Here is a 12,358-nt window from a genome sequence, read left to right as displayed (position 1 = left end):
TTTTTTCCCACATTGTAGATTGTCTCTTAGTTCTGCTAATGGTTTCTTTTGAAGTACAGAAGCTTTTTAGTAAGATGAGATCCCAGTTGTTGATTCTTTCTGCTAGTTCCCGTGCTACTGAGGATTTGTTCATAAAGTCTTTTCCTATACCAATGTCTTCCAGAGTTCTGCCTAACTTACTTTCCAGCAAGTTTAATGTTTCTGTTTTAATATTTAGATCTTTAATCCATTTGGATTTTAATTTAGTGCATGGCGAATCTAACAATTATTTTTAATGTGTTAATTCTAGAAAGTTGTTCTTCATAAAGAGCCACAGTCTGTCTTCTCAGTGTAAATTGAATATCAATTTACCAATTTACCCTTGGAGAGTCTTACTTGCATTTATACTCTTAAATTTGCTGATTTGTTTCCACTTTGCTTGTATAGGACATTTACATCTACTCCTTCCCTAGCAAAGATCAGCTAACTGGATTCTTAGAAAAACTCCAAATATGCCACCTTGGATGGAAATATCTTCACCCACGCTGCTGCTGTGGTGATGCTAGTTAGTGAGTAGACAGCTCTCAGGTCCAGGCAATCTATCTGTGCTCCTTGAGTGATAATTACTAAGGTGTCAAGCTGGTCTGTGTTCTCCACAGGACAATGGTCCCGGAGCACTTTGGTGTCCTATGCAGAAATGGGATGTGTATCTCTTCCCACAGTTTATCATTGAGCTTTGTTTCTTGGTACATTGAGATCGTGTTCCTACAGCCCATGTCCCCATAGACATCAGCCCTCATCTTAAGGGCCAAGGCTTAGAATCTTTCAGTATATATGTTCATCTTTACTGCTCTCTCCTTTATTTTCCAAGCAGCTGCATAAACAGACTTTCTCTTAGTGGGCCCCCTATGTTCCATGCATGTCAGAGGGTACCACAGATAACCAGAGACACAGCTAGCCGCCCCCCAGTCCCAACTGACATTCCACTGGGATGCTGGGCCACATCTGATTCCTAGCCCTGGTCCTCTTCTCCTGCGTGGAACCAGTGGGTGCATGCTTTTAGTCCCTTTCTCAAAGGAAGTGAGGCCAGCTCTCATCCCCTTCAACTCATCTTTTCTCTATGCTAGATATCCCATTTCCTCAGCTATTTCACATAATCAGCTTTTCATTTCTTCATCCTTGAATCCTACATACTTATATAAAATATAAAATTCTCATATATGGAATTTATTGGTACATTATAGTATTCTGTTAAGAAAAGAGTTCTTGCTAAAATTGGAGAGTAATTTATATAATTTGAAAGCATCTTTTGGCCTATAAACCAAATTTGATAAATTAAAGAAGAAGGGATGGGGTAGATGGAGAAGAAAAAGGAAGAAAAAAATAGAAGGAAATAGCTATTGATTAAGTATTTTTTATCTTCCAGTAATAATCACTTTTCATCATTATCTAATTCTCACAACAACCTTATAAGACAAACATGACTAATATTCTCATTTTACAAAAATGACAACTGAGTTATTTTTCCAGTGCAGTCACTGTCTCCAGCCCACTCATGATTTTGGTGCCAGCAGAGGTATTGAACATTGGCCAAAAAATACTCTATGAAGGTAAAACAAAAGAAGTCTATGAATTGTTAGATAGTCCAGGAAAAGTCTGCAGCCCAATGACCGGATTAGAGCGTGAAATGCAACCAGAAAGAATCACCTGGAAGGAAAGCTGCAATCTCCAGTAAGATTACCAGTTGTATTTTTCATTTGTTACAGGAAGTAGGTATCAAGACTGCTTTCACCAGAAAGTATGGAGAGATATCTTACATTGTGCTCCAGTGTGAAATTATTTCAATTGAGTGGGTTTGCTGAAGAATAGCAACTGGTATTTTTTTATACTTTCAGTTTCTCACACCAGAGAAATAATGGGATATTTACACACGTGTCTGATTTGTTTCACTTAAAAGTATGGTCTCTAGGTCCATCCATTTAACTATTAATGTTTCAAATTTATCCTTCTTTATGCCTGAGTAGTACTCTGTTGTATTTTAAAAAACCAATATCTTCTTTTTTAAAATTAATTTTATTCGTACATTTTAGGTATACAGTAAAGTTACATTCATTATTGGGATCTTGTACTTTACGTGACAGGTCTTGGTTCTCATTTTTTCCCCTTGTCCCTGCCCTCCCTTCACCCCATCCACATCTTCTTTCACTATTCATCGGTAGATGGGCATTTGGGTTGTTTCTAAGATTTATTATGAACTATGTTGCTATAAACATGGGTGTGCATCTATCACCGAGGCATGATGCTTTCAATTCTTTTGGGAAGATACCAAGAAAAGGGGTCAAAAGGAACCTCTAGTCCTGGTTTTTTGAGGACTCTCTATACAGATTTCCATAGTGGATGCACCAGCCTATACTCCCAACAATAGTGGGGAAATGTTGCTTTTTTCCCACAGCCCCTCCAGCATTTGTGATTGGTTGATTTCTTGATAATAGTCATTCTTTCTAGAGTGAGATGTATAATAGATAATGTGAAATAGGAAGAAAAAGTTCAAGTGGGAAGGGACACTAGGGAAGAAGAAGGGAGAAGAGAAGAAAGGGCAAGAAAAAAAAGAGAAAAGAAGAATAAAATAGAAACAAAGCTTTTGTAGATAAGGAGGGGAAGAAGGGTTGAGGGGAAATGGGAAAAAATAAGAATTAAGCTACATCATGTACAGATACAAATTCCATACAATGAATATGATCATTATGTATATCTAAATTGTACCAATAAACCTACTTTTTAAAAAAGAATAGCAACTGGTTCTTTTCTCAAAACAAATACTGGTATCAAAGGATTTAAGTTTTAGACCCCTAAAGTGGAACTATTTTTCAAGGATGATGCTAATAATGATCTACAATGGTCCAGGGAACAGCTAATTGCTTCAAAATTTTGCTTAGCTGGACTTGTTATAGGCTAAACTGAAGTGGGTTTCATGAGTCCTGCTCCACAAACTATTTGTAAAATATGGGATAAATCCTGGTTGACCTTAGAATTGTATGTTGGTTGATATGAAGATTGAATTTGGTGTTGCTGTGACCGCCGCAGAAACTGTTCTTGTGGATAGTATTAAGAATGATTCCTGGAAAAAGAAAAAAATGTGAGAGAATGAAAATAAAGTGTTTGTAGTTGGGGAGGGGAGGAGGGGGTGAAGGGAGGGCAGAGGTAAGGGGAAAAAATGAGAATCAAGACTTGTCATGTAGAGGTACAAGATCCCAACAATGAATGTAACTGTACTGTATCCCTAAAATGTACCAATAAACTCAATTAAAGTTGAAAAAAAAAAAAAGAATGATTCCTGGAGACTCTTGCCATCAGGAGATGGAAGCCAGCAGAAAGACAAACAGTCTTATTGTGATCTCAAGGAAGTAATCCCTGAAGGGCACCAGATGGTAAACAAAAACTGAGTGGGTTGCAGAGAGACTAGAAAGCCAGTGCAGGGGGGTGGGTTGTAGTATTGCTGGGCTCAACTTCCCATCTTGGTCACTGTGGAATAATCAAGTAGGCTTGTGGAAATTATGGGATTCCATGTGAATTTCAATTAACATCTACCCATAAAGGCCCAGATGAAACTCTGAAGATTAAAGGTGAGTGTGAAGGGGATGGCATTCTGACTGTATTTGTGGCAGTGTTGGGCAAAAGCAAAGATTTAGGCCGGGTGATGGCTGGTAACATAACCAGTTATCAGCTATCTTTCCCTCATATCAGACTTGGGAGCTCGGGATGTGTGGTTTTCTCTTCAGCTACCCAGTAGTCTCAGCTGTTCCACCATACTTTCTCCAGAATGATCAGCTCAGCTTGCTGCTCAGATATTTGGATTAAACAACCACTTGGTATGGGCCAAACTCTTAGCAAGCATATTGAATACATGGACTTCCTTAGCAGGCTGACAATAAAATCAGAGAATATAATTTCTAAGAATATCATTTCATGGGGGGGCCTATATATTTCTAATTTAGCTGCAGAAAAATAAGTAAAATAGAAAAATAATTTTTTAATCTGAGAAAATAAAATTGAATATAAATGCTTTTCTACACACAAAAAAATGACAACTGAGTCTCAAAAAGGTTAAGTAACTTGGCTGAGGTCGTAGAGCTAGTAGGCAAGAGAGCTGGAAGTCCTATTATTAAGTTGACATTTATTGGGCATTTATAGTGAGTCAGCAGCTCTGTTAAGTAATTTACATGGATTTGATTGTCTCATTTACTATTTAGGTTAATTCTGTGTGTTTAAGGCAAAGGTACCCTTTTCTTTCTTTCTTTTCCTTTTCTTTTTCTTTTTCTTTTTTCCAGCACTGGAATTGAACCCAGGGCCTTCACACTAAACTATATCCTCAGTACAGAAGAAGGTTTGTTTTTAAACTATTATGCACAATCTTCCCCTTGATAAACTGTTGAGTTGCTCAGACTGGGCTTGATCCTGCAATCCTCCTGCCTCAGTGTCCCAGAGTGCTGGGAGTACAGGCATGTACCACCAAAGGTACTGTTTTTTATGATCATTCAACATATGAGATTAAGTAACTTGCCCAAGGCTACCTTTAGCCATCTGCAGAGCTTGTATTTGACTCTGGCACTGAGATACTAAGTATACGTGTATATATGCATATATTATTTAAGAATAGCCAGCCTATTTGTCCAAATTAATTTTTAAAAAGACAGTTTTATTTGTAGAGTCCTGTGGTATACAGCAAATATCGAATCATTTGAGTCAAGACCCAGTTCAGAAGTTAAATAGAACTAAGGCAAAACCCACTTGGCTCCAAATTGGCTGTTGCCTTTGATTCCCAAAGTTTGAGGATTAAACTTGCCTGGTTTCTTGGACACCTGCAGGCTTGAATTCACAGTTACTGCTGCATATGCCGTGCTATCCAGGGTTTGTAGGAGGAAGCATTCACTCATAAACTGAGGGAAGGAAGGTAAAGTGGTACAGTTCTGTGATTCAGCTAATAGCAATAGACAGCTTTTCTTTATATTGTGCATAATCATTTAAAACAAACTTCCATTTATCACATTCATCCAGTCTTCCGAGTAACTGTTTTTTATTTTTTGCATTAATGAAATTTAGATAGGTAAATCTGAGGAATAACTGATAATTTGAATCAAATGGTCTTTAGCCAAAATAATTCAAGCCTGGTCTTTAATTGTTGTGCATTTTCTATAATGCACAAAATATTTGTGTTTGTAATTTTATAAAAAGTCCTTTGCCTTTCAATAAAAATTCATTCAATAAATATTATTTGAATTACTAGGAGATACTTTTGTTTGGAAATACAAGTATATTTCCATTCCACAGAAAACATCAATAAGTACTTGCCAGGTGTGATAGTGAATGCCCAGTGCTCTAGGAAGTTGAGGCAGGAGGATCACTGCAAATCTGAGGCGAGCCTTGGCTACATAGTAAGTTCAAAGCCAGCCCGGACTACATAGCAAGACACTGTCTTTAAAAGGAAAGAAAGAAAGAAATACTGTTTTATATTCAACATTTCAGATATTTTTCCATCAATTCTTTGAGAAACCCTGAATACCGAAATCTTTTCTAGAATGGTTTTGGAAAGTTGTTCTCTCAGTACAAAACATTGCAAGTTAAGTGAGGTAAAGGAATCTGCCCTACTGTGTAGCTACAGGGCCAGAACTAGGACAAGGCAAGTGAGGCCCCAAAGGTCTTGTGTGAGCCTAGGCAATGAGTGCCTCTGTAGACTGTATCCTGGGCATCCAGCTGGCCCCTGTCTCTCCCAGGACCTGAATATGTTGGCAAGTATGGTATGTGCGATGGTTATCTTTATGTGTCCATTTGATTCCACCATGAGATGCCCAGACACTTGGCCAAACACTACTGTGGGTATGTCTGTAAGCATGTTTATAGGTGAGATTAACATTTAATCGATAGATTGAGTAAGGCAGATTGATGTTCTTAATGTGAGTGGGCTCCATTCAATCAGATGGTAGGCTGAATAAAACAAAAAAACCCTGACCTCCCCTAATGTAGCAAGAACTCCTTCCTCTTGACTGCCTTCAAACTGAAATATCATTTCTTCCTGTGTCTCCAAGTAGTCATCATTCCGATGGAAAGTACACCATGGCCCTCCGGTACTCCAGCTTGCCAACTACAGATCTTAGAATTTATCAGCTTCCCTAATCATGTGAGCCAATTGTTTATTATCTCTCTGTATTTATCTATATCTATATTTATCAGAGTTGGTCAAATATATACAGCGAATAGTTAAATTTAAAATTTTAGTACAAGAAAAGACATATTGTCGTTAACCCTCACGAAATACTCCCCTCACTTCAGACACACTCATCTCGTCATTCTTGCTACTTTCAGAAGTGTGTTGTGAATGTCTTTACAAGATGTGATGAAAACACTGCGGTGAGTACTGTTTCCAAGTGCCATCCGACTGAAAGGCGGGCTCATCAAAATATTATGGTGTGTCCTTATCCACAGTATTTATTGGATCTGACTCCATGCAAATTCTGGCTCTTCCCAAAAGTCAAAATAACTATGAACTATAAATGTTTCGAACTGATTCAGAACATCAAGGTAGCCATGACAACACAACCAATGATAACGCAAAAGCGGACATCCAGAATTGCTTCAGAAAGTGGCACCAATGGTGGGATAATTTTCTTCAAAGTAAGAGACAGTATTTTGAGAGGGATTAATGGCAATGTGTCTCCCACTGTAATAAATTTTAAAAGCTTAAAACTCACTGTAACTTTTATCATACCTCATACATTCATAACTATCTGTCTATTGAGAGATGTATCTCCTATCAGTTCAGTTTCTCTGGAGAATCCTGACCAATACACCATTTAGAGAACACAGCACGAGCTAAATCTTGGTCAATTTAGAGTCTTGGGGCCTCAGTTTTGTCAAGTGCTGAAAGAAGTCATTAATTTACTTTTTACAGTGGCAACAAAATGCAGTTTTGTTTTGTGTACAAAGCACTTGACACCTAATAGATGTAAAAAAAGAAGCGCCTTTTCTTCCCTTTGTATTAATGAGCTATTAATGCTAGGTGCGAGTCATGAAGCTAAAGAAAGTCTGCCAGATCACAAGCTGGGAGTAGGCTGGCAGGGTGCCCCACTTTCACTGTAAGTGACTGGTGTCCTACTCTGAACTGAGAGTGTCACACTGAGCTGGCCTCAGGAGCTCTGGCTGCCGGCCCAGTTTCCACCCCAGCTATCTGGGACCTCGGACAAGTATTTCACATGTGTGAAATAACGGGGTTTCCTTTCAGTTCTAAAATGTCTGTGACTTATTGTTCATTATTACCCTTTCTGGATTATTCTTAGTTGTGTATTTGACTTCAGATCACAGCAAGAAAAATAGTTCAGACTCTGCAGTCACTTACAACAAAAATAAACTGAGCAGAATTAACTTTTTAAAGTACTGTTTGTCTGGATCATGTTAATAAGATCTACTAAACTCTATTTTAGGCAACTTTTATGTAGTTACTTTATTAGCTTGTTTCAGTCCATTCACTTTGGATAATAAACTGACTTTCTGAGTTGAATTTTGAGGCAGGTAGACAGGAAGACTATACTACTAATGTCTACCCTTTCAGAATTCCCCAAGTGGTAGTCCCTTTATAGATGTTCTTTTTTCCCTCTCATTGAGTTTATTGACATTTTATATCTACCCTTTCAGAATTCCCCAAGTGGTAGTCCCTTTATAGATGTTCTTTTTTCCCTCTCATTGAGTTTATTGGTACATTTTAGGTAGACAGTACAGTTACATTCATCATTGGGATCTTGTACCTTTACATGACAGGTCTTGGTTCTCATTTTTTCCCCTTGCCCCTACCCTCCCTTTACCTGAAATTCTTAATGTTTATTTCTGTTTTAGACTTTTATGAAGAACTGAGAAATCAACTCTGATATTTGTCTTTTTGTTATAAATTGACGTTTTTACATTGCTAGCTGACTTGAAAAACCTACTACTCATGAAAGGGACTTCATTAGAATGTGCTATATTAACTTTGACATAACTATCATTTTGTGAACTTTACCTGCATTACTTTTTTTCCATCACAGATTAGTGCACTCTTTAAAAACTTTTGAAAATACAGAAGAGGAAAGAATGGGAGAAGGAAGTCATGGGTAGTTAGCTCACCTAAGAAAATGTGCATATGTTGATGTATTTCTAGGTAGTGTTTTTCTGTTGTAGTAATAATTATTTTTTGCCTGCTGTTTGCTTAAGGACAGTAAGACACTTTGCCAAGATTTTACATAGTCTATGAACTTGATTTTGTTTCAGTGAGTTTATTGGTACTTTTTAGATGTACAGTACAGTTACGTTCATCATTGGGATCTTATACCTTTACATGACAGATCTTGGCTCTCATTTTTCCCCTTACCCCTGCCTTTCCTTAACCCCCTCCACCCTCCTCTATTTACAAAGACTTTGTCTCCACTTTTTCCTTTTCTCATATTTTTCTTTTCCCTTATTTCCTTTCCCCTCCCCTTCCTAATTCCCCTACACCTTTAGCCCTTTTCTTTCTATTCCACATTATGAAAATGATTTTTAAATGGTTAATAATGTTCTGTGGTATATTTCAACAGTCACTTACTTAGATTTTGTCTACATTTTCACTAAATAACAGTATGAAAAGTGACTTTATATATGAAACTTTTTCCATATTAGGGTTATTTCTTTAGCACCGAGTTTCAGAAGTGGAATTTCTGAGTCAAAACACGGAATCATTGTGTAGGCTCTTCGTAAATATATTCTTGCTGAATAGCTTGCAATGGCTACTCTATACTTCCAGCAGAATTATTTGAGGTGTCCTTTTCAATATTCTGTTGTGGCTTTAAAAAAAATCTTCAAATGAAGCTTTGGGCAATACAGGTGGCTCTTGATCTGTGCTTGCATTTTTTTAAATTACAGCAAGCTTAACTCAGAAATGTTGTCCTGTAGGGGGCGGTAAGGGATCAATACCTGGCAGGAGTGAGTAATTCTCCCCTTCATAGCAGGCTGTGAAGGTCCCTTAAGGTCAAAAGCTTTGCACTGGGATAATTGGTAATTGTGAACACAGGACTCATCAGATAGATACCATGCTGTACACTATACCTCTAAGTCTACAAATGTAAGACTAGTGGGTGACTTCTAAAGAATAAAACAGGGTATTACGTTTTAAAATTTTTATTTTTATCAGTACATCTTTGTAGTAGATAATGCTTATATTCTTTGTGGGAAGTAGGGACATGTACATAAAACATCTTAATTCTTTTTCATCCCTTTCTCTTCCTTCCCTCCCCCTCCTTCCATCTATTGATTCTCTTCTCTTTTGCAAAATATCTGTCTCTTTATTTTCTATATGTTGGGTTTCTCATATAAGAGACAATGTGATATTTAAGCTTGTATGTCAGATTTATTTAATTTAACATTGTGGTCTCAAGGTGCAGCACAGTTCATTCCTTTTGAACATAGGAATAATGCACATCTACTAATTTTATTTTTTTTAATTTTTAAAAATTAATTTTATTGGTACATTTAAAATATACAATATAATAGCATACATCACTGGAAATTTGCACCTTTACATAATCCATCTTGGTTCTTATTTTCCCTCCATTCCCCTACTCTCCCCTTAACCCTTTCACCCCTCCTATCCACAAAGATTTTGTTTCCATTTTTTCTTTCTCATATTTGTTCCATTCCCTTCTTTTTCCCTACCCCTCCCACTTCCTCTTTGCACCTTTTCTTCCTGTTTCACATTATCTATTATACTGTTTAGTCCTTATTTACACTTTCAGTTTCTCACACTAGAGAAACTATTCAGTATGTACATGTGTCCTACTTATATCACTTTAGAGTATCACCTCAATATGTATCCATTTACCTATAAATGTCTCTAGTTTCTCATTCTTTATGGCTTAGTAGTACTACATTTTATTGTGTTGCTTCCAAGTTTTTAGCTATCATGAATTGTGCTGCTATGAACATGGGTGCACATATATCATATGATGCTTTTAATTCTTTTGGGAAGCTACCCGGTAGAGGAATGGCTGGGTTAAATGGGACTTCTAATCCTAGGTGCTTCAGGTATCTCCATACTGATTTCCACAGTGGTTGCACCAGTCTACACTCCCACCAGCAGTGAAGCAGTGTTCCTCTTTCTTTACAACCCTGTCAGCATTTGTTATTAGTTGATGTCATGATAGTAGCCATTTTTCTGGGATAAGGTGGAATCTGAGCATTGTTTTCATTTGCATCTGTCTCTCTCTTTTTTGTTTTTTGTTTGTCGAGACAGGGTCTCACTATGTAGTTGAGACTGACCTGGAACTCACTATGTAGCCCAGGCTGATCTCGAACTCACAGTGATCCTCCTGCCGCAGCCTCGCGAGAGTTGGGATTGAATGACCAGTGATGCTGAACATTGTTTTCATATGTTTATTTGCTATTTCTCCTTCTTTGTCTGAGAAATGTCTGTTCACTTCAAATGCCCATTTTTGGATTTGGGTCTTTAAAATTGGAGATCTTATTTTTTTAAGCTCTTTATATATTTTAGATAGTAGACCCTTTTCTGAGGAAAAACTGGTAAAAATTTTTTTCCACAGTATGGATTGTCTCTTCATGCTGTTGGTGGTTTCTCTTGCTGTGCAGAAGCTTTTTTAATAAGAAGATATCCAGTTGTTGATTGTTCGTGTTAGTTCCTATGCAACTGAGGTTTTGTTCATAAAATCTACTTCTAATTTTAAATGAATATAAGTAAATATTTGTATGATTTTCTTGGCATTTTTCATGTGTAGATTCTTTCTGTTGTCATTTTGCAGTATGGGGGATTGAACCCAGGGCCTTGTGTGTGCTATGCAAGCACTCTACCACTGAGCTACATCCCCGGTACATTTATCCGTAAATATTTTGAAATAACACTGGTTGGGACATTTATTTTTGCATATTTATGCTTTAAAAGTTTTATATATTAAGAAATTTATTCTGCCATCACATAAATACATTGTTTCCCCCAGTTTTTACAGGGACAAGGCAGTGTGGGACAAGCAAGTAAATCATCTTTAAAGTTCAGAAAGTCATTACCATCAGTGGCTAGAATAGAGCTGTTTTAAAAAGAGGAAGAATGGTATCGCTTATCTGTTACATCTTATCAAGATGAGGGAAATGTAAACAAACAAGTATACTTTTTAGGGATTGAATACGGGGCCTTCACACTGAGCTACAACTGCAGCCTCCCCCCCAAAAGGGTTTCACTAAATTGCTAAATTGCCCAGTATGGGCTTGAATTTGCAGTCTCCTGCCTGCCTCAGCTTCCCAGAGTCCTGGGATTACAGTCATAAACTACAATGCCTGGCACAAAATAAGTATACACTTTTTTGGGTGTTCATAAAAGAAAAGACAGGGTTGGGATGCAGCACAGTGTTTAGCACAGTCTATGTGTTTAGCATCCATAAAACTCTGGGTTCAGACGCCTGCTCCCGACCCAGCCGCCATCACTCAAGTGCCGGGAAGGTAGCCGCGCAGGCGCCCCTGAACCCCTATGACCTCCGCCCCCCCGCACTCTCAGACCTCCTGACTGTGCCAGTCTTTGGACCCACTCTGCAGAGACACAGGTGGTCATCAAGGGTATTTTTCTGAGTTCCCAACTTTGAACATCTTTAAAGAAAGGGTGTGGGAAACCTGTAATAGAACATTGTGGAGTTTAACCATTCAGAAGGTTGGGGAACTCAATCTGGGCCTTGCAGCCCGAGGTCAGTCAGTGTCATGGGGTTCAGCCATCAACTAACTGAGATCAGGGGTCTTGCATCCTCGCTCTTTCTGAGCCATTAAATGGTAAATACACCATATTGAAATTTTGTTCACTGCAGACACGTTCTGGACTGCTTCTTGATTTCAATTTAATTCAAATGATTTAAGGGTGATAGACTAGTGACTACCACCGGTGGTCAGTATCAAAGTTGTGCTTGATCTTAATGTGTTGCTGATTGTATCAGTTGGGATAAAGCATTGCCGTTGATTTGATGAGCTGTTTTCTCTGATGTTATGAAGATGAGAATATCTGTGGGTCCTTAGAGACACAGAAGCTAGGGCGCAAATATATCAGGAAGATTTGGGTGATAATCCAGAGATTAAACCAAGGACAGTCCAACAACAAAAATAAAAATGAGAAAACACTTAAGCAAGACACAAGGACAGATTTCCAGTTCACCAATGGCAAACAGTAGGGCAAATGAGGATGAAAAGGTCGATAGTGAACCACCAGGACACCCTGAACTCAAAACACAGGAAGTAACAAAACAGATCAATCAGGCTCTAGAAAAATTCAAAACAGAAATAATTTCCCAGATAACCACAGAGATAGTGTGCAAAATGGAAGTTGTGATTC

The 12,358-nt window shown here is 37.9% G+C and overlaps 1 protein-coding gene and 1 pseudogene across 1 annotated transcript in view; both read left to right on the top strand.

Moving 5' to 3' along the window:
• The window catches only part of Wif1 (WNT inhibitory factor 1), an 81,400-nt gene that overhangs the window by 11,077 nt on the left and 57,965 nt on the right, over positions 1-12,358 (top strand). The gene's annotated exons all lie outside the window — the stretch shown is intronic.
• Positions 1,535-3,933, top strand: LOC104854995 (annotated as a pseudogene).

Source organism: Fukomys damarensis, unplaced genomic scaffold, assembly GCF_012274545.1.
Source record: "Fukomys damarensis isolate Sample0158 unplaced genomic scaffold, DMR_v1.0_HiC HiC_scaffold_15, whole genome shotgun sequence".
Classification (NCBI taxonomy): domain Eukaryota; kingdom Metazoa; phylum Chordata; class Mammalia; order Rodentia; family Bathyergidae; genus Fukomys; species Fukomys damarensis.
The sequence above is the reverse complement of the archived record's forward strand: the minus strand, read 5'-3'. Positions and strand labels throughout refer to the sequence as shown.